We start from the raw sequence: 22,044 nt of genomic DNA on the forward strand, positions 1-22,044 counted from the left end.
CAAAGCACTTATGTCTTCTCAAAATAACATGGCCAAAGAAAGCTATCCCTACAAAATCATATAGTCTAGCTATGCTCCATCTTCACCACACAAAATATTTAAATCATGCACAACCCCGATGCCAAGCCAAGCAATTGTTTCATACTTTTGATGTTCTCAAACTTTTTCAATCTTCACGCAATACATGAGCGTGAGCCATGGACATAGCACTATATGTGGAATAGAATGGTGATTGTGGAGAAGACAAAAAGGGAGAAGATAGTCTCACATCAACTAGGCGTATCAACGGGCTATGGAGATGCCCATTAATAGATATCGATGTGAGTGAGTAGGGATTGCCATATGTAACACCCACGATGCAGCTATAGCTCGTGTTGGAGCACGACTTAGAGGCATAACCGCATTGTAGGCAATGTCGCAAGAGAGGTGATCTTCACACAACCCATGTAATGAATAAGGAAAGGGATACATAGTTGGCTTACAATCGCCACTTCAGGCAATACATGAATAAAGCATTACGATCAACCAGATACAATCACGGTCCGACTATGGAACCAAAATAAAAGAAGACTACCCCTAATGCTACAGATCCCCAATCGCCCCAACTGGGCTCCTCTACTGATCAACTGGAAACGGAACAACATAACGAACAAGGTCTTCATCTAGCTCCTCCTTGAGCTCGGTTGCGTCACCTGCACGATATCATCGGCACCTGCAAGCTGGTTTTGGAAGTAATCTGTGAGTCATGGGGACTCAGCAATCTCACACCCTCGCGATCAAGACTATTTAAGCTTATAGGAAGGGTAAAAGGTATGAAGTGGAGCTACAGCAAGCACTAGCATATATGGTGGCTAACATACGCAAAAGAGAGCGAGAAGAGAAGGCAAAGCACGTTCGAGAAACTATGATCAAGAAGTGATCCTAGAACAACCTACGTCAAGCATAACTCCAACGCCGTGTTCACTTCCCGGACTCCGCCGGAAAGAGACCATCACGGCTACACACACGGTTGATGCATTTTACTTAAGTTAAGCTGTCAAGTTTTCTACAACCGGACATTAACAAAGTCCCATCTGCCCATAACCGTGGGCACGGCTTTCGAAAGTTCAAATCCCCGCAGGGGTGTCCCAACTTAGCCCATCACAAGCTCTCACGGTCAACGAAGGATATTCCTTATCCCAAGACAATCCGATCAGACTCGGAATCCTGGTTACAAGACATCTCGGCAATGGTAAAACTAAACCAGCAAAGCCACCTGATGCGCCGACAATCCCGATAGGAGCTGCACATATCTCGTTCTCAGGGCAACACCAGATAGGTCAAGCTACGAGTAAAACCAACCCTCAAGTTTCCCCGAGGTGGCCCCACAGGCTGCCCATTTCGGACCAACACTTAGAGAAGCACTGGCCCGGGGGGTGGTTAAATAAAGATGACCCTTGGGTTGGCCGACCCAAGGGGAAAAGAGGCTAGGTGGTAAATGGTAAAACCAAGGTTGGGACTTGCTAGAGGAGTTTTATTCATGGCGAACTGTCAAGGGGTTCCCATTATAACCCAACCACGTAAGGAACGCAAAATCAAGGAACATAACACTGGTATGACGGAAACTAGAGCGGCAAGAGTGGAACAAAACACCAGGCATAAGGCCGAGCCTTCCACCCTTTACCAAGTATATAGATGCATTGATTAAATAAGAGATATTGTGATATCCCAACAAAATATCCATGTTCCAACATGGAACAAACTCCAAACTTCACCTGCAACTAACAACGCTATAAGAGGGCTGAGCAAAGCGGTAACATAGCCAAACAACGGTTTGCTATGACAAGGTGGGTTAGAGGCTCATGGCAAAATGGGAGGCATGATAAGCAAGTGGTAGGTATCGCAGCATAGGCACAACAAAAGAGCGAGCAACTAGCAAGCAAAGATAGAAGTGATTTTGAGGGTATGGTCATCTTGCCTGCAAAGTTCTCCGAGAAGACGAAAAGCTTGAACCTCGTAAGCGTACTCGACGGGCTCTTCGATCACGAACTCGTCTCCCGGCTCTACCCAAAGCAAGAACACAAGCAAAGGGAGACACAATCAACCACGGTGCAATGCACAAGCATCATGATGCAAAACATGGCATGATATGCGGGATGCGGTATGCAATGCATATGCATGCTTTGGAAAGGAATGATTGAACCTGGCCTCAACTTGGAAAAGCAAGAGTTCCACTGGAAAGAGGAGATGATTTCGGTCGAAATCGATATAAAGATCACCGGAATCGGATGCATGGTTTGCAAATGGCAAGCAAAACAAATATGGCACTGATCTGCGATTAACAGCACGAGACCATCTAAATGCATCAAGAACAACAAGCTACATCACTCTAACATAGCAACAAAACACATGGCAGGGATCCACTCAAGATGCTTGAAAAAAGATGAACACTGAGCTACGGCTAAATCACTCAATAGCAGGTTCAAACAAGCATGGAAAAAGTGCAAAAGATATCAGGTTACATACTTAGTGAAAATAACATCAAGTCAGGAATTTAACATCAGGAAGCAATGTTTAGAGCACGATAACAATATGCTACAGGAACATATCATGGCAAAGCAAGGCATGGCATGAAGCTAATCCAAGCATACAACAAAAGTCCCTTACTGACCATAAGCCAAAAGGGATCAGAAAATACAATGGCAACCATGTGAACATAGCAATTATCGTTAACAAATTCAGACTTAGCAGAAAACTGGAACATGGCAAAACAGATATTAAGTAGGCATGTTTATGAGCTCGATGCACTCACCACAAGGCATTGTATGACAAACTAAGCATACACCCAGCAAGTAGACATGGCATAGAAGCTAGACATGGCAATAACAACATCATATCATGCATGGATCAACTACAACAACCTTGGCAAAAATGCTTAACATGTAAACATTCTGCCAGGAACATTTTATAGAAAAAGTAGAGCTCGATTGACTCAAGCTAGGGTGCTCCATAATTTCAAACAAAGACATGGATGGGTAGAGCACCACAATATCTACAAAACATCCTTACTAATCATGCTCAAAAGAGGCATGGATCACTCTGTAGCAACATGAATACATGGCGTAAAAATTACAGCAGGAAAAGGACTTAGTGAAGTTCTAAGTCCCTGAAAACAGCAACATCACGAGGGCTACTTTGCATGCTTGTGCTAGTCACCACAAAGATCACAAAAAATACATGGCATACACCCCTGTAAGGATGGCATGGCATACTTCAAAACACATGTAGGGCTCAAGTTCATAGGAGGCACACATCAATCATGGCAAAAATGACAAATGTCCAATTACTGATAATAATCTGAAACTAACAGAACTAGCACTCTTCCAACAGCATTTAGGGCATCAAGATGAGCTCAAATGAACATGATGCAATGAGATGAGATGAAGTACTCGTCAAGACGAACAATTCGATATGCTACACGCCCAAAATGAATCCACCGGTGCAGAGTTATGATGCGATGAAGTATGCATAAAAAGATGGGGACTTAGTCGAAAATTAGACCTTGCGGGAAAAGTCAACCCGGGACGAGGAGATCCGGGACGACGAGATCCGGGGTGCGTTTGGTTCGGGGGAGTGTTGGATCTCATCCCACTCACTCCGGATCCGGTCGGAGTTGACTCCGGTGAGCTCTGGAACTCTGGCAAGGGGCGGCTCGGGCTCCGGCGAGCTCGAACGGAGCCGAGGAGGCCGGCGGGTGGTGGATGCAGGTCTGGCCGGAGGCGGTGGCCAGACGGGGAAGCTGGGGCGCGGTCGGCGAGCTACGGCTCCGGCGAGCGGCTGCGCCGGCGATGGGCGGCGCCGACGGGAAGGATCCGTGGGCGGCGCGGCTAGGCGAAGGGCGGCGGCGGAAGGAGCGTGAGGCGCGGGGGGCGGGCGGCGACGGGATGGGCCCCGCGGGCCCGATCCGGGCCGCGCGGGCCGGCGGCGGGGTTGGAGGAGAGAGAGCCCGGTGGTGGTGACGTGTTGCGCCCGGATTCGTCCGGCGCGGCGGCTGGACGTGTCCGGCGGCGGAGTGGACATGTCCGACACGCGGAGGAGGAAGACTGCTAGGGTTCATCCGCGAATTTTCGGGGAGAGCCACATATTTATAGGTAGAGGGAGCTAGGAGAGTCCAAAAGAGGTGCGGTTTTCGGCCACGCGATCGTGAACGACAGAGATGATGGAAGGGGTTTAGGTGGGTTTTGGGCCACTTTGGAGAGGTGTTGGACTGCAACACACACGAGACCTTCTCAGTTCCTCGGTTAACCGTTGGAGTATCAAGCGAAGTCAAATGGCATGAAAATTGATAGGCGGTCTACCGGTAGTAAACCAAGGCTGCTTGGAAAGTCTCGGTCCAATCCGAGAACGTTTAACACCCACACACGAAAAGAGGCAAAAGGGGACACCGGGTGACATTGGAGTGCCGGAATGCAAAACGGACAACGGGGAAAATGCTCGGATGCATGACATGAACATGTATGCAAATGAAATGCACATGATGACATGATATGAAATGCATGACACGCAAGCAAAAGAAAGGCAAACAACAACGAATAACTGGAAGACACCTGGCACATCAGTCTTGGGGCGTTACACCATGCAATGGATGCACTAGAGCTATAAGTATATGAAATCTCAACAAAAGGAACTAAGTGTGTGTGCATCCAACTCGCTTGCTCACGAAGACCTAGGGCATTTTGAGGAAGCCCATCATTGGAATATATAAGCCAAGTTCTATAATGAAAAATTCCCACTAGTATATGAAAGTGATATCATAGGAGACTCTCTATCATGAAGATCATGGTGCTACTTTGAAGCACAAGTGTGGAAAAAGGATAGTAGCATTGCCCCTTTTTTTTATTTTTAATTTTTTGGGCCTTCCTTTTTTTATTTGGCCTTTCTCTTTTTTGGGGACAATGCTCTATTATTGATGATCATCACACTTCTATTTATTTACAACTCAATGATTACAACTCAATACTTAGAACAAAATATGACTCTATGTGAATGCCTCCGGCGGTGTACCGGGATGTGCAATGAATCAAGAGTGACATGTATGGAAGAATTATGAACGGTGGCTTTGCCACACATACAATGTCAACTACATGATCATGCAAAGCAATATGACAATGATGAAACATGTCATAATAACGGAACGGTGGAAAGTTGCATGGCAATATATCTCGGAATGGCGATGGAAATGCCATAATAGGTAGGTATGGTGGCTGTTTTGAGGAAGGTATATGGTGGGTTTATGATACGGGCGAAAGGTGCGCGGTATTAGAGAGGCTAGCAATGGTGGAAGGGTGAGAGTGCGTATAATCCATGGACTCAACATTATTCATAAAGAACTCACATACTTATTGAAAAAATCTATTAGTTATTGAAACAAAGTACTACGCACATGCTCCTAAGGGGATAGATTGGTAGGAAAAGACCATCGCTCGTCCCCGACCACCACTCATAAGGAAGACAATCAATAAATAAATCATGCTCCGACTTCATCACATAACGGTTCACCATATGTGCATGCTACGGGAATCACAAACTTCAACACAAGTATTTCTCAAATTCACAACTACTCAACTAGCATGACTCTAATATCACCATCTTTATATCTCAAAACAATCATCAAGTATCAAACTTCTCATAGTATTCAATGCACTTTTTATGATAGTTTTTATTATACCCATCTTGGATGCCTATCATATTAGGACTAATTTTATAACCAAAGAAAATTCCCATGCTGTTCTAAAGGACTCTCAAAATAATATAAGTGAATCTTGAGAGATCAATAATTCCTATAAAATAAAACCACCACCTTGCTCTAAAAGATATAAGTGAAGCACTAGAGCAAAATTATCTAGCTCAAAAGATATAAGTGAAGCACATAGAGAATTCTAATAAATTCCAATTCATGTGTGTCTCTCCCAAAAGGTGTGTACAGCAAGGATGATTGTGGTAAACTAAAAAGCAAAGACTCAAATCATAGAAGACGCTCCAAGCAAAACACATATCATGTGGTGAATAAAAATATAGCCTCAAGTAAAGTTACCGATAGAAGAAGACGAAAGAGGGGATGCCTTCTGGGGCATCCCCAAGCTTAGGCTTTTGGTTGTCCTTTAATTTTACCTTGGGGTGCATTGTTCATCCCCAATCTTAGGATCATGCCACTCCTTGTTCCATAATCCATCAAATCTTTACCCAAAACTTGAAAACTTCACAACACAAAACTTAAACAGAAAATCTCATGAGCTCCGTTAGTAAAAGAAAAACAAACCACCACTTAAGGTATTGTAATGAACTCATTCTTTATTTATATTGGTGTTAAACCTACTGTATTCCAACTTTTCTATGGTTCATACACTCAAATACTAGCCATAGATTCATCAAAATATGCAAACAAGACACGAAAAACAGAATTTGTCAAAAACAGAATAGTCTGTAGTAATCTGTAGTTTTCGAATACTTATGGAACCCCAAAAATTCTAAAATAAATTGATGGACGTGAGGAATTTATCTATTAATCATCTTCAAAAAGAATTAACTAAATAGTACTCTCCAGTAAAAAAATTGCAGCAAATCTCGTGAGTGCTAAAGTTTCTATTTTTTACAGCAAGATCGCAAAGACCTTCCCCAAGTCTTACCAAAGGTTCTACTTGGAAAAAACACTAATTAAAAGCATAAAACCACATCTAAACAGAGGCTAGATTAATTATTTATTACTAAACATAATCAAAAAGCAAGGAACAAAAATAAAATTGGGTTGCCCCCCAACAAGCGCTATCGTTTAACGCCCCTAGCTAGGCATAAAAGCAAGGATAGATCTAGGTATTATCATCTTGCGTATGCAATCCATAAGTGGCTCTCATAATAGATTCATAAGGTAATTTAATTTTCTTTCTAGGAAAGTGTTCCATGCCCTTCCTTAACGAAAATTGGAATCTAATATTCCCTTCCTTCATATCAATAATTGCACCAATCGTTCTAAGGAAAGGTCTACCAAGAATAATAGGACATGTAGGATTGCAATCAATACCAAGAACAATGAAATCCATGGGCACATAATTACTATTTGCAACAATAAGAACATCATTAATTCTTCCCATAGGTTTCTTAATAGTGGAATCCGCAAGATGCAAGTTTAAAGAACAATAATCAAATTCACGGAAACCTAGCAAACCACACAAGGTTTTAGGAATCATGGAAACGCTAGCACCCAAATCACATAAAGCAAAGCATTCCTTATCTTTAATTTTAATTTTAATAGTAGGTTCCCACTCATCATAAAGTTTTCTAGGGATAGAAACTTCCAATTCAAGCTTTTCTTCATAAGATTGCATTAAAGCATCAACGATATGTTTAGTAAAAGCTTTATTTTGACTATAAGCACGCGGAGAATTTAGCACGGATTGCAACAAGGAAATACAATCTATTAAAGAACAATTATCATAATTAAATTCCTTGAAATCCAAGATAGTGGGTTCATTGTTATGTAAAGTTTTGACCTCATCAATCCCACTTTTAGCAATTTTTGCATCAAGATCTAAAAACTCCGAATCATTGGGACGCCTTTTAACTAAAGTTGACTCATCTCCAATCCCATCATTATCAAGATTCATATTACAAAACAAAGATTTAATAGGAGACACATCAATAACTTTTAGATTTTCATCATTATTATCATGGAAACTAGAAGAACACGCTTTCACAAAGCAATCTTTTTTAGCACGCATCCTAGCGGTTCTTTCTTTGCACTCATCAATGGAAATTCTCATAGCTTTGAGAGACTAATTGATATCATTCTTAGGTGGGATAGATCTAAGTTTCAAAGAATCAACATCAAGAGAAATTCTATCCACGTTCCTAGCCAACTCATCAACCTTAGACAATTTTTCTTCAATCAAAGCATTGAAACTCTTTTGCGAACTAATAAATTCTTTAATATTAGATTCAAAATCAGAGGGAATATTATTATAATTTCCATAAGAATTGTGGTAAGAATTACCATAATTATTAGAGGAATTACTAGGAAACGGCCTAGGATTAAAATTACCTCTATATGCGTTATTACCAAAATTGTTCCTACCAACAAAATTCACATCCATAGATTCATTATTATTATAAATCAAAGTAGACAAAGGCATATCATTAGGATCAGAAGAAACACTCTTATTAGCATACAATTTCATAAGTTCATCCATCTTTCCACTCAAAACATTAATTTCTTCTGTTGCATGCGCCTTTTTACTAGTAGATCTTTCAGTATGCCATTGAGAATAATTAACCATAATATTATCTAGGAGTTTAGTAGCTTCTCCTAAAGTGATTTCCATAAAAGTGCCTCCCACGGCCGAATATAAAATATTTCTAGAAGCAAAATTCAATCCGGCATAATTTATTTTGTATAATCATCCAAAGATTGAAACCATGTGTAGGGCAATTACGTATCATTAATTTCATCCTGTCCCAAGCTTGTGCAACATGTTCATGATCAAGTTGCTTAAAATTCATACTATTGTTTATAAGAGTTATGATCTTAGTGGGAGGAAAATACTTAGAGATAAAAGCATCTTTGCACTTATTCCATGAATCAATACTATTTTTAGGCAAAGACAAAAACCAAGTTTTAGCATGATCTCTAAGCGAAAACGGGAATAGCTTCAATTTAACAATATCATTATCCACATCTTTCTTCTTTTGCATATCACACAAATCAACAAAGTTGTTTAGATGGGTAGCGACATCTTCACTAGGAAGGCCGGAAAACAGGGTCTTTCATGACAAGAAAAGTCACACAATTTAGTATTATCTTGAGCCATCATGACAAACAATCCAACACACAAGCACACAAGAGGCAAGCGAAAAGAGACGAACTGGAAAAGAGAAGGGGAATGGAAAAAGAGGGTGAATAAAACTGCAAGGGTGAAGTGGGGGAGTGGAAAACGAGAGGCAAATGACAAATAATGTATTGAGAGGGATAAGAGTTTGTGATGGGTACTTGGTATGTCTTGACTTGTGCGTAGATCTCCCCGCCAACGACGCCAGAAATCCTTCTTGCTACCTCTTGAGCACTGCGTTGGTTTTCCCTTGAAGAGGAAAGGGTGATGCAGCAAAGTAGCGTAAGTATTTCCCTCAGTTTTCGAGAACCAAGGTATCAATCCAGTAGGAGACTACACACAAGTCCCTCGTACCTACACAAACAAATAAGAACCTCGCGACCAACGCGATAAAGGGGTTGTCAATCCCTTCACGGTTACTTACGAGAGTGAGATCTGATAGAGATAATAATGATAAGATAATTATTTTTGGTATTTTTATGATATAGATTGAAAGTAAAGATTGCAAAATAAACGGTGCTAGAAATAACTTGTTGACGGGAGATTAATATAATGGAGAATAGACCCGGGGGCCATAGGTTTCACTAGTGGCTTCTCTCAAGATAGCATAAGTATTACGATGGGTGAACAAATTACTGTCGAGCAATTGATAGAAAGGCAAATTATTATGAGAATATCTAGGCATGATCATGTATATAGGCATCACGTCCGTGACAAGTAGACAGACTCCTGCCTGCATCTACTACTATTACTCCACACATCGACCGCTATCCAGCATGCATCTAGAGTATTAAGTTCATAAGAACAGAGTAACGCATTAGGTAAGATGACATGATGTAGAGGGATAAACTCAAGCAATATTGTATAAAACCCATCTTTTTATCCTCGATGGCAATAATACAATATGTGTCGTTTCCCTTTCTGTCACTAGGATCGAGCACCGCAAGATTGAACCCAAAGCTAAGAACTTCTCCCATTGCAAGAAAGATCAATCTAGTAGGACAAAGCAAATTAATAATTCGAAGAGACTTGCAAAGATAACCAATCATACATAAAAGATTTCAGAGAAGAATCAAATATTGTTCATAGATAGACTTGCTCATAAACCCACAATTCATCGGATCTCGACAAACACATCGCACAAAGAGTTACATCGAATAGATCTCCAAGAAGATCGAGGAGAACTTTGTATTGAGATTCAAAGAGAGAGAAGAAGCCATCTAGCTAATAGCTATGGACCCGAAGGTCTGAAGTAAACTATTCACACATCATCGGAGAGGCCATGGAGTTGATGTAGAGGCCCTCCATGATCGATGCCCCCTCCGGCGGAGCTCCGGAAAAGGCCCCAAGATGGGATCTCTTGGGTAAAGAAGGTTGTGGCAATGGAAATAGAGTTCCGTGGAGCTCCTAGATGTTTTCGGGGTGTATGAACATATATAGGAGGAAGAAGTAGGTCGGTGGGGCCACGAGGGGGGAGGGCGCGCCCTCCTGCCTCGTGGCCTCCTCATTGATTTCTTGACGTCCACTCCAAGTCCTCTGGATCACGTTTGTTCCAAAAATAACTCTCCCGACGGTTTCATTCCATTTGGATTCCGTTTGATATTCCTTTTCTGTGAAACATTGAAATAGGCAAAAAAAACAGCAATTTGCACTGGGCCTTGGGTTAGTAGGTTAGCCCCAAAAATAATATAAAAGTGTAAAATAAAGCCCATTAACATCCAAAACAGATAATATAATAGCATGGAACAATAAAAAATTACAAATATGTTGGAGGACGTATCATGACCTTGTGAACTTATGCATAGGGGTTGGCACACGTTTCCGTCTTGACACTCCGGTAGAAACTTTGGGCACTCTTTGAAGTTCTTTGTGTTGGTTGAATAGATTAATCTGAGATTGTGTGATGCATATCGTATAATCATACCCACAGATACTTGAGGTGACATTGGAGTATCTAGGTGACATTAGGGTTTTGGTTGATTTGTGTCTTAAGGTGTTATTCTAGTATGAACTCTAGGATAGATCGAGCGTAAAGAATAGCTTCGTGTTATTTTACTACAGACTCTTGAATAGATCGATCATAAAGGATAACTTTGAGGTGGTTTCATACCCTACAATAATCTCTTTGTTTGTTCTCCGCTATTAGTGACTTTGGAGTGACTCTTTGTTGCATGTTGAGGGATAGTTATGTGATCCAATTATGTTAGTATTGTTGAGGGAACTTACACTAGCGAAAGTATGAACCCTAGGCCTTATTTCCACGCATTGCAATACCATTTACTCTCACTTTTATCATTAGTTACCTTGCTGTTTTTATAATTTCAGATTACAAGTACCTTTATCTACTATCCATATACCACTTGTATCACCATCTCTTCGCCGAACTAGTGCACCTATACAATTTACCATTGTATTGGGTGTGTTGGGGACACAAGAGACTCTTTGTTATTTGGTTGCAGGGTTGCTTTAGAGAGACCATCTTCATCCTACGCCTCCTACGGATTGATAAACCTTAGGTCATCCACTTGAGGGAAATTTGCTACTGTCCTACAAACCTCTGCACTTGGAGGCCCAACAACGTCTACAAGAAGAAGGTTGTGTAGTAGACATCAAACTCTTTTCTGGCGCCGTTGCCGAGGAGTTTAGCGCTTGAAGGTATATCTTTAGATCATGCAATCGAATCTTTTAGTTTCTTGTTTTGTCACTAGTTTATTCTATAAAAGAAAACTACAAAAAATGGAATTAATGTTGCCTCATATGCTTCATTTTTTAATGTCTTTCGTGAAAATAAGGATTCCGATAATTGTTCCAAAGTGTTAGAAGAAGAATGTATTAAAATGCTTGGCACTAAATCTTTGGATGTTGAGCATGATTGCAATGTTGTTAGTATGAATTCTTTGAATACCCATGATGCTAATGATATGCAAAGCCACAAGCTTGGGGATGCTATGTTTGATGAAGATGATATTTTTTGTCCCCCAAGTTTTGATGAGCAAATTTATTATGATGAAAGCATCCCTCCTATCTATGATGATTATTGTGATGACACATATGCTATAAAGAATAATGACATCCATGAAACTTGTCATCATGATTTTAACTTTCAATTGGATTATGCCTCACATGATAGTTATTTTGTTGAGTTTGCTCCCACTACTATTCATGAGAAGAAATTTGCTTATGTGGAGAGTAATAAAAATTCTATGCTTGTAGATCACGAATAGAATGCTTTATGTGATGGTTATATTGTTCCGATGATTTTCAAGTTTCCTCTCTATGTGCTTAAAAACTTGAAGTTATGCTTGTTTTGCTTTTCTATGCTAGTTGATTATTGTTCCGATGATTTTTTTGCTCAAAAAATCCCTATGCATAGGAAGTGGGTTGGACTTAAATATGCTAGTCATATTCTTCATGATGCTCTCTTTATATTTCAATTTTTATCTTTTATGTGAGCATCATTGAAATCATCATGCCTAGCTTAAAAGGCATTAAAGAAAAGCGTTTGTTGGGAGACAACCCAACCCTTTTACCTACTGTTTTTGTGTGTCCACACGATTAAGCTACTGTAGTTATCATGTTTTATAGCTTTTATTTCAATAAAGTTCCAAGTAAGACCTTTAGGATCTTCTTGGGTGATTGTTGTTTGATCTTGCTGATAAAAACAGAAAGTATGTTATCACGAAAATAATTATCATTTTTTACCAGAGAGCGATAAAATACCAATTCCAACTGCATTAGATCAATATACATTTTATCCTGGTCTTCCTAATTTTTAAGAATTTTTGGAGTAGCAAAAGTATGGTTGGAGTACAGATTACTACAGACTGTTTTGTTTTTGACAGATTCTGTTTTCAATGCATAGTTTGCTTGTTTTCTAGTTTCCATGGCTTATATTGCTCAATATAAATTGTGGAAATTATATTCTAAAGTAGGAATTGTATGATAACAATTATGAATCTTGTCTTTGACAGTACCAAAAGTGAAATGGTTTGCTCTTTATCATACTAACCTATCTCACAAAGTTCCGTTAAGTTTTGTGTTGTGAAGTTTTCACGTTTTGGGTAAAGATTTGATGGACTATGGAATAAGGACTGGCAAGATCCTAAGCTTGGGGATTACCAAGGCACCCCAAGTTAATATTCAAGGACAACCAAGAGCCTAAGCTTGGGGATGCCCCGGAAGGCATCCCCTCTTTTGTCTTTGTTCATCGGTAACCTTACTTGGAGCTATATTTTTATTCACCACATGATATGAGTTTTGCTTGGAGTATCAATTTATTTTGTTAGGATTTGCTTTCTCTTATTCATAATAATGTTTTGCATCTTTTATTTCAATAAAAGTGGCAATGATAGCCTTTGCCATACTTATTTTGCAAGTATACATGTTGCTGTTTGAAAACAGAAAGTTTACCGCTGTTGCAAAAATTCCCTAGAAAAGTCAGAGTGTGATAAAATGTTGAAACTTTTTGCATGATGAGCTATGATAAATTTTCTTCAGTGTGGTAAATTTTCATAATGTTTGGAGTTAGGGAAGTATTAATACTCCTGCATTCTTTATAGACTGTAATGTTTTGGCAGATTGCCATTATGTTTGCATTGTTTGCAAATGTTTGCTTGTTTAATGATCCTATTTGAGGATAGGAGTGTTAAATATGCAGAGGAATTTAGTATGAAATGTAAAAGTATAATTTTAGTGATTTTCTACAGTAGAGAATGATAAGGTTTTGCATGGATTTGTACTAACTTATCTCACGAGTTTTGTGTGGATGAAGTTTTTAAGAATAAGGGAAATCGTGATATGAGAGGAATTAAGGAGACAAAAAATCTCAAGCTTGGGGATGCCAAGGCATCCCTAGTCAATATTTCAATAAGTCTCAAGCATCTAAGCTTGGGGATGCCCCAGTTGGCATCCCATCTTTCTTCTTGAACAACTATCGGTCAGTTTGGTTGAACCTAAGTTTTTGCTTCTTCACATGATATGTGCTATCCTTGCAATGTCATTTTTTTTTGTTTTTCTTGCTGTTTGAATAAAATACCAAGATATGAAATTCTTAAATGTTAGAGAGTCTTCACATAGTTGCATAATTATTTGACTACTCATTGATCTTCACTTATATCTTTTGGAGTAGTTTGTCATTTGCTCTAGTGCTTCACTTATATATTTTTAGAGCATGGCGGTAATTTTATTTTGAAGAAATTTTTGAACTCTCATGCTTCACTTATATCATTTTGAGAGTCTCTAAACATCATGGTAGTTTGCTTTGGTTATGAATTTAGTCCTAATATGATGGGCATCCAAGAGGGATATAATAAAAACTTTCATATAAAGTGCATTGAATACTATGAGAAGTTTGATTCCTTATGATTGTTTTGAGATATGAATATGGTGATATTAGATTCATGCTAGTGAGTAGTTGTGAATTTGATAAATACTTGTGTTAAGGTTTGTGAGTCTCGTAGCATGCACGTATGGTGAACCATTATGTAACGAAGTTGGAGCATGAGATATTTTTTGATTGTCTTCCTTATGAGTGGCGGTCGGGGACGAGCGATGGTCTTTTCCTACCAATCTATCCCCCTAGGAGCATGCGCGTAGTACTTTGTTTCAACAGCTAATAGACTTTTGCAATAAGTATGTGAGTTCTTTATGACTAATGTTGAGTCCATGGATTATACACACTCTCATCCTTCCAACATTGCTAGCCTCTCTAGTACCGCGCAACTTTCGCCGGTACCATAAACCCACCATATACCTTCCTCAAAACAGCCACCATACCTACCTATTATGGCATTTCCATAGCCATTCCGAGATATATTGCCATGCAAATTTCCACCGTTTCGTTTATTATGACACGCTTCATCATTGTCATATTGCTTTGCATGATCATGTAGTTGACATTGTATTTGTGGCAAAGCCACCGATCATAATTCTTTCATACATGTCACTCTTGATTCATTGCACATCCTGGTACACCGCCAGAGGCATTCATATAGAGTCATATTTTGTTCTAAGTATCGAGTTGTAATTCTTGAGTTGTAAGTAAATAAAAGTGTGATGATCTTCATTATTAGAGCATTGTCCCATGTGAGGAAATAAAAAAAGAGAAAGGCCAAAAAAAGAGAAGGCCCCAAAAAATGAGAGAAAAAGAGAGAAGGGGCAATGCTACTATCCTTTTACCACACTTTTGCTTCAAAGTAGCACCATGATCTTCATGATAGAGAGTCTTCTATGTTGTCACTTTCATATACTAGTGGGAACTTTTCATTATAGAACTTGGCTTGTATATTCCAATGATGGGCTTCCTCAAATTGCCCTAGGTCTTCATGAGCAAGCAAGTTGGATGCACACCCACTTAGTTTCTTTTTTAGCTTCATAAACTTATAGCTCTAGTGCATCCATTGCATGCCAATCCGTACTCACTCACATTGATATCTATTGATGGGCATCTCCATAGCCCATTGATACGCCTAGTTGATGTGAGACTATCTCCTTCTTTTTGTCTTCTCCACAACCACCTTCTATTCCACCAATAGTGCTATGTCCATGGCTCAAGGTCATGTATTGTCTGAAAGTTGAAAAGGTTTGTCAGGACCCTGATCCTAAGACACATTGATCTAGCATGTAACACATCATATCACTTTGCGGCCTCACGCACGGTATTCCCACGGGTGCCACCTTACCTGGCCCAGGACCGTTTGCGCCTTTTGGCTCACGTATATGATAGTGTCGCTAGCATCCATATGACAGAGAACCCGGGCCGACATGACTAGTCGTGAACCCAAAGTGGCACTAACTTACAGGGACAGACATACATGACCCAACAACGAGCGTGTCGGTCATCAGCGAGTGAATTCGGGCTGTAGCAACTGGGCTAGCAGGACTCCGGAAATCTGGGCTGTAGCAGGCTAACAGGACTCCGAAAGACACCGCGTTACATTTCCCCGAAGGGACAGACACAGGATCGAAGAAGGACACATGCCGGCCAGTCTAAGTGTTCCGGAGCAGTAGCAACTAGGCTAACAGGACTCCGGTAAACCTGGCTGTAGCAGACTACTATGGCTCAGTGGAAGCACTAGACTACATTTCCCCATAAGAGAGGCTACCAAGGATAGACAATTAGGTTGTCGGATCCCACACATACCAAGCATTTCAAGCATACACACAATATGCTCGATATGTGTAAATACAACATGGCATCACAACAAAACTCTATGACTCAAAGTATTTATTCGTTAGGCTTCGAGGAGCTAGATATTACAAACATGGGTCTGAGGACCCAGCATTCAAGTCATACAAGCATTAAGCACATGCGGAAGCTTAACTTGTCTGAGTACAGACAACAACAAATGAAAAAGGGTGAGAAGCCTGACTATCTACAAGACACTTCCGAGGGCACAAGATCGTAGCGGAGGTAACAAGCTAAACATCGGAGTCCACGCGGAACTACTAGTGAGACTGGAGTCTCTCTGCAAAAACATAAATTAAGCAAACGTGAGTACAAATGTACCCAACAAGACTTACATCAGAACTAGCTACATATGCATCAGTATCAACAAAGGGGGTGCTGAAGTTTAACTGCAGCAAGCCGGCTTTGACTCAGCGACTATCCTGTACTACGATTGTTGGTAACTCTTTTGAGGTGCCGCACACGAGTCCACATATTCACCATATCAATACACCACTATGGATCCGCTCCCGTCTCCCTACTAGAACGTCATCCATAGCACTCACACTTATCCTGCGCATTTTAGAGTATCCACTTTCACTTGTCTATGAACTATACAGGCAACCCAGTAGTCCTTTATCGCGGACACGGCTATTCGAATAGATCATGTTAACCCTGCAGGGGTGTACTTCTTCACACACGCTCTCACCACTTATCGCCATTTACACGACATGTACTCGGCAACCTTCAAGCGGAAGCCCAGTGAGGGTGTCGGCCACGACCTGTCTAACCACACAAGTCTCTAGTCCAGGTTTATCACCTATTCGGGTTCCATCCGCAAGGAGATCCGGCCGGGGTATCACTCACGGCCCCAAACGATGTGTGCAGGGTTCCCAAGCCCACCTCGACAGATGGATCTACGCTTGGTACACCATGCCATGGTGCCTAGTCTGTCCCAAGCCCACCTGCACCGGGTGCCACTTGGTAGACTACTAACACAACCTACAAACACCAGAAACTAGTTGCAACTCCTGGATAGAGATCAGGTTGATTAATAAGTCGAGAGAGCTTGGAGTGCCCGGAGCCCAATGTGTGGTAGTAGCTGTTCATGGATCACAGACACAGAACTCAGTTCCTGGGGACGGTTTTAATGAGACAACCCACCATGTTCTCCTACATGGCCTCTCACAGCTACCTTTACCAAATCGTGTTCACACACTTAGCTCTCAATAGTAGAACATGTTCATCACATTCTAATTCATTACCGATGAATCAGAACTGACTCAACTCTAAGCAGTAGCAAGCATGACAACAAGCATGAATGAGTAGGCACATCAGGGCTCGAACAACTCCTACTCATGCTAGTGGGTTTCATCTATTTACTGTGGCAATGACAGGTCATGCAGAGGAAAGGGGTTCAACTACCGCAACATGTAACAGTTGAATCGTTGTTGTCCTAATGCAGCAAAAGAGAGCAGAAGTGAGAGAGTGGGATTGTATCGGAATGAACAAGGGGGTTTTGCTTGCCTGGCACTTCAGAAGATAGTATAGCTCTTCATCGGTGTAATCGAACTCATCGTCGGAACATACGTCTACTGAGGGAGGGGGGGGGGACAAATACCGGCAAACAAGAAAGAACATGATGTGTACTACACAACCTTCTTCTTGTAGACGTTGTTGGGCCTCCAAGTGCAGAGGTTTGTAGGACAGTAGCAAATTTCCCTCAAGTGGATGACCTAAGGCTTATCAATCCGTAGGAGGCGTAGGATGAAGATGGTCTCTCTCAAGCAACACTGCAACTAAATAAAAAAGAGTCTCTTGTGTCCCCAACACACCCAATACAATGGTAAATTGTATAGGTGCACTAGTTCGGCAAAGAGATGGTGATACAAGTGGTATATGGATAGTAGATAAAGGTATTTGTAATATGAAATTATAAAAACAGCAAGGTAACTAATGATAAAAGTGAGCGTAAACGGTATTGCAATGCGTGGAAATAAGGCCTAGGGTTCATACTTTTGCTAGTGTAAGTTCCCTCAACAATACTAACATAATTGGATCACATAACTATCCCTCAACATGCAACAAAGAGTCACTCCAAAGTCACTAATAGTGGAGAACGAATGAAGAGATTATGGTAGGGTACAAAACCACCTCAAGGTTATTCTTTCCAATCAATCCGTTGGGCTATTCCTATAAGTGTCACAAACAGCCCTAGAGTTCGTACTAGAATAACACCTTAAGACACAAATCAACCAAAACCCTAATGTCACCTAGATACTCCAATGTCACCTCAAGTATCTGTGGGTATGATTAATACGATATGCGTCACACAATCTCATATTCATCTATTCAACCAACACAAAGGACCTCAAAGAGTGCCCCAAAGTTTCTACCAGAGAATCACGACGAAAACATGTGCCAAACCCTATGCATAGGTTCATGGGCGGAACCCGCAAGTTGATCACCAAAACATACATCAATTGAATCACGTGATATCCCATTGTCACCACAGATATCCACGGCAAGACATACATCAAGTGTTCTCAAATATTTAAAGACTCAATCCGATAAGATAACTCCAAAGGGGAAACTCAATTCATTACAAGAGAGTAGAGGGGGGAAGAACATCATAGGATCCAACTATAATAGCAAAGCTCGTGATACATCAAGATTGTATCACCTCAAGAACACAAGAGAGAGAGATAGAGAGAGAGAGATCAAACACATAGCTACTGGTACATACCCTCAACCCTGAGGGAGAACTACTCCCTCCTCGTCATGGAGAGCACCGGGATGATGAAGATGGCCACCGGAGAAGGATTGCCCCCTCCGGCAGGGTGCCAGAACGGGTCTAGATTGGTTTTCGGTGGCTACGGAGGCTTCTGGCGGCGGAACTCCCGATCTATTGTGCTCACGGATGTTTTTAGGGTATATGGAGATATATAGGTGAAAGAAGTACGCCAGGGGGGCCACGAGGGGCTCACGAGGGTGGAGGGCACGCCCAGGGGGGTGGGCGTGCCCCCTGCCTCGTGACCTCCTCGCAGATCCCCCGACGTGCACTCCAAGTCTTCTGGGCTTCTTTCCTTCCAAAAATGAGTTCCATGAAGTTTCAGGTCAATTGGACTTCGTTTGATTTTCCTTTTCTTTGAAACCCTAAAACAGGGTAAAAACAGAAACTGGCACTGGGCTCTGGGTTAATAGGTTAGTCCCAAAAATGATATAAAAGTGTATAATAAAGCCCATAATCATTCAAAACAGTAGATAATATAGCATGGAGCAATAAAAAATTATAGATACGTTGGAGACGTATCAGCATCCCCAAGCTTAATTCCTGCTTGTCCTCGAGTAGGTAAATGATAAAAACAGAATTTTTGATGCGGAGTGCTACTTGGCATAATTTCAATGTAATTCTTCTTAATTATGGCATGAATATTCAGATCCATAAGATTGAAGACAAAAGTTTAATATTGACATAAAAATAATAATACTTCAAGCATACTAACTAAGCAATTATGTCTTCTCAAAATAACATGGCCAAATAAAGTTCATCCCTACAAAATCATATAGTTTAGTCATGCTCCATTTTCATCACACAAGAATGTTCTCATCATGCACAACCCCGATGACAAGCCAAGCAATTGTTTCATACTTTAGTAATCTCAAACCTATAAACTTTCACGCAATACATGAGCGTGAGCCATGGATATAGCACTATGGGTGGAATAGAATATGATGACGGGGGTTATGTGAAGACAAAAAGGAGAAAGTCTCACATCAACGAGGCTAATCAATGGGCTATGGAGATGCCCATCAATTGATGTCGATGCAAGGAGTAGGGATTGCCATGCAACGGATTCACTAGAGCTATAAATGTGTGAAAGCTCAACAAAAGAAACTAAGTGGGTGTGCATCCAACTTGCTTGCTCACGAAGACCTAGGGCACTTGAGGAGGCCCATCGTTGGAATATACAAGCCAAGTTCTATAATGAAAAATTCCCACTAGTATATGAAAGTGACTAAACAAGAGACTCTCTACTATGAAGATCATGGTGCTACTTTGAAGGACAAGTGTGGTAAAAGGATAGTAACATTGTCCCTTCTCTCTTTTTCTCTCATTTTTGGGCCTTTTTTGTGGCCTTTCTCTCTTTTTTTTGGGCCTTCTCCTTTTTATGGCCTTTCTCTCTTTTTTTATTCCTCACTTGGGACAATGCTCTAATAATGATGATCATCACACTTCTATTTACAAATCAATGATTACAACTCGATACTAGAACAATGATGACTCTATATGAATGCCTCCGGCGGTGTACCGGGATATGCAATGAACCAAGAGTGACATCTATGAAAGAATTATGAATGGTGGCTTTGCCACAAATACTATGTCAACTACATGATGATGCTAAGCAATATGACAATGATGAATGTGTCATGATGGACGGAGTGATGGAAAGTTGCATGGCAATATATCTCGGAATGGCTATGGAAATGCCATAATAGGTAGGTATGGTGGCTGTTTTGAGGAAGATATAAGGAGGTTTATGTGTGACAGAGCGTATCATATCACGGGGTTTGGATGCACCGGCAAAGTTTGCACCAACTCTCAATGTGAGAAAGGGCAATGCACGGTACCGAAGAGGCTAGCAAGGATGGAAGGGTGAGAGTGCGTATAATCCATGGACTCAACATTAGTCATAAAGAACTCACATACTTATTGCAAAAATCTACAAGTCATCAAAAACCTCGGTAATACACGCATGCTCCTAGGGGGATAGATTGGTAGGAAAAGACCATCGCTCGTCCCCGACCGCCACTCATAAGGAAGACAATCAAATAACACCTCATGTTTCAAATTTGTTGCATAACGTTTACCATACGTGCATGCTACGGGACTTGCAAACTTCAACACAAGTATTTCTCAATTTCACAACTACTCAACTAGCATGACTTTGATATTATTACCTCCATATCTCAAAACAATCATCAAGCATCAAACTTCTCTTAGTATTCAATACTCTATATGAAAGTTTTTACTAATCTTGTATACCTAGCATATTAGGATTATTTAAGAAAATTACCATGCTATTTAAGACTCTCAAAATAATATAAGTGAAGCATGGGAGTTCATCTATTTCTTCAAAATAAAACTACCACCATGCTCTAAAAGATATAAGTGAAGCACTAGAGCAAATGACAAACTACTCCGAAAGATATAAGTGAAGATCAACGAGTAGTCGAATAATTATGCAACTATGTGAAGACTCTCTAACATTTAATAATTTCAGATCTTGGTATTTTATTCAAACAGCAAGCAAATCAAAATAAAATTACATCTAATAATAGCAAACATCATGTGAAGAAGCAAAAACTTAGGATCAACCGATACTAACCGATAGTTGTTGAACAAGAAAGGTGGGATGCCAACCGGGGCATCCCCAAGCTTAGATGCTTGAGACTTATTGAAATATTATCTTGGGATGCCTTGGGCATCCCCAAGCCTGACCTTTTGTGTCTCCTTAATTCCTCTCATATCACGGTCTCCCTAAATCTCAAAAGCTTCATCCACACAAAACTCAACAAGGACTCGTGAGATAAGTTAGTATAAACCATTGCCAAAACCTTATCATACTCTACTGTAGAAAATCACTAAAATTAGTATTCAACATTGCATACTAAATGCCTCTGCATATTTAATAGTCCCTATCCTCAAATAGAATCATTAAAGAAGCAAACATATGCAAACAATGCAAACATAACAGAAATCTGCCTAAACAGGACAGTCTGTAAAGAATGCAGTAACATCCATATTTCCCTAGCTCCAAAAATTATGAAATAAACTTCCCACTGTAGTAAATTTATCAGATCTTAATATGCAAAAGGTTTCAACATTTTATCACATTCTTACTTTTCTAGGGAATTATTGCAACAGCGGTAAACTTTCTGTTTTCAAACAGCAACATGAATACTTGTAAAATAGGCATAGTAAAGGCTATCAATGCCACTTTTATTGAAATAAAAGAT

This window comes from Triticum dicoccoides, chromosome 5A, assembly GCF_002162155.2.
Source record: "Triticum dicoccoides isolate Atlit2015 ecotype Zavitan chromosome 5A, WEW_v2.0, whole genome shotgun sequence".
In the NCBI taxonomy this organism is placed as follows: domain Eukaryota; kingdom Viridiplantae; phylum Streptophyta; class Magnoliopsida; order Poales; family Poaceae; genus Triticum; species Triticum dicoccoides.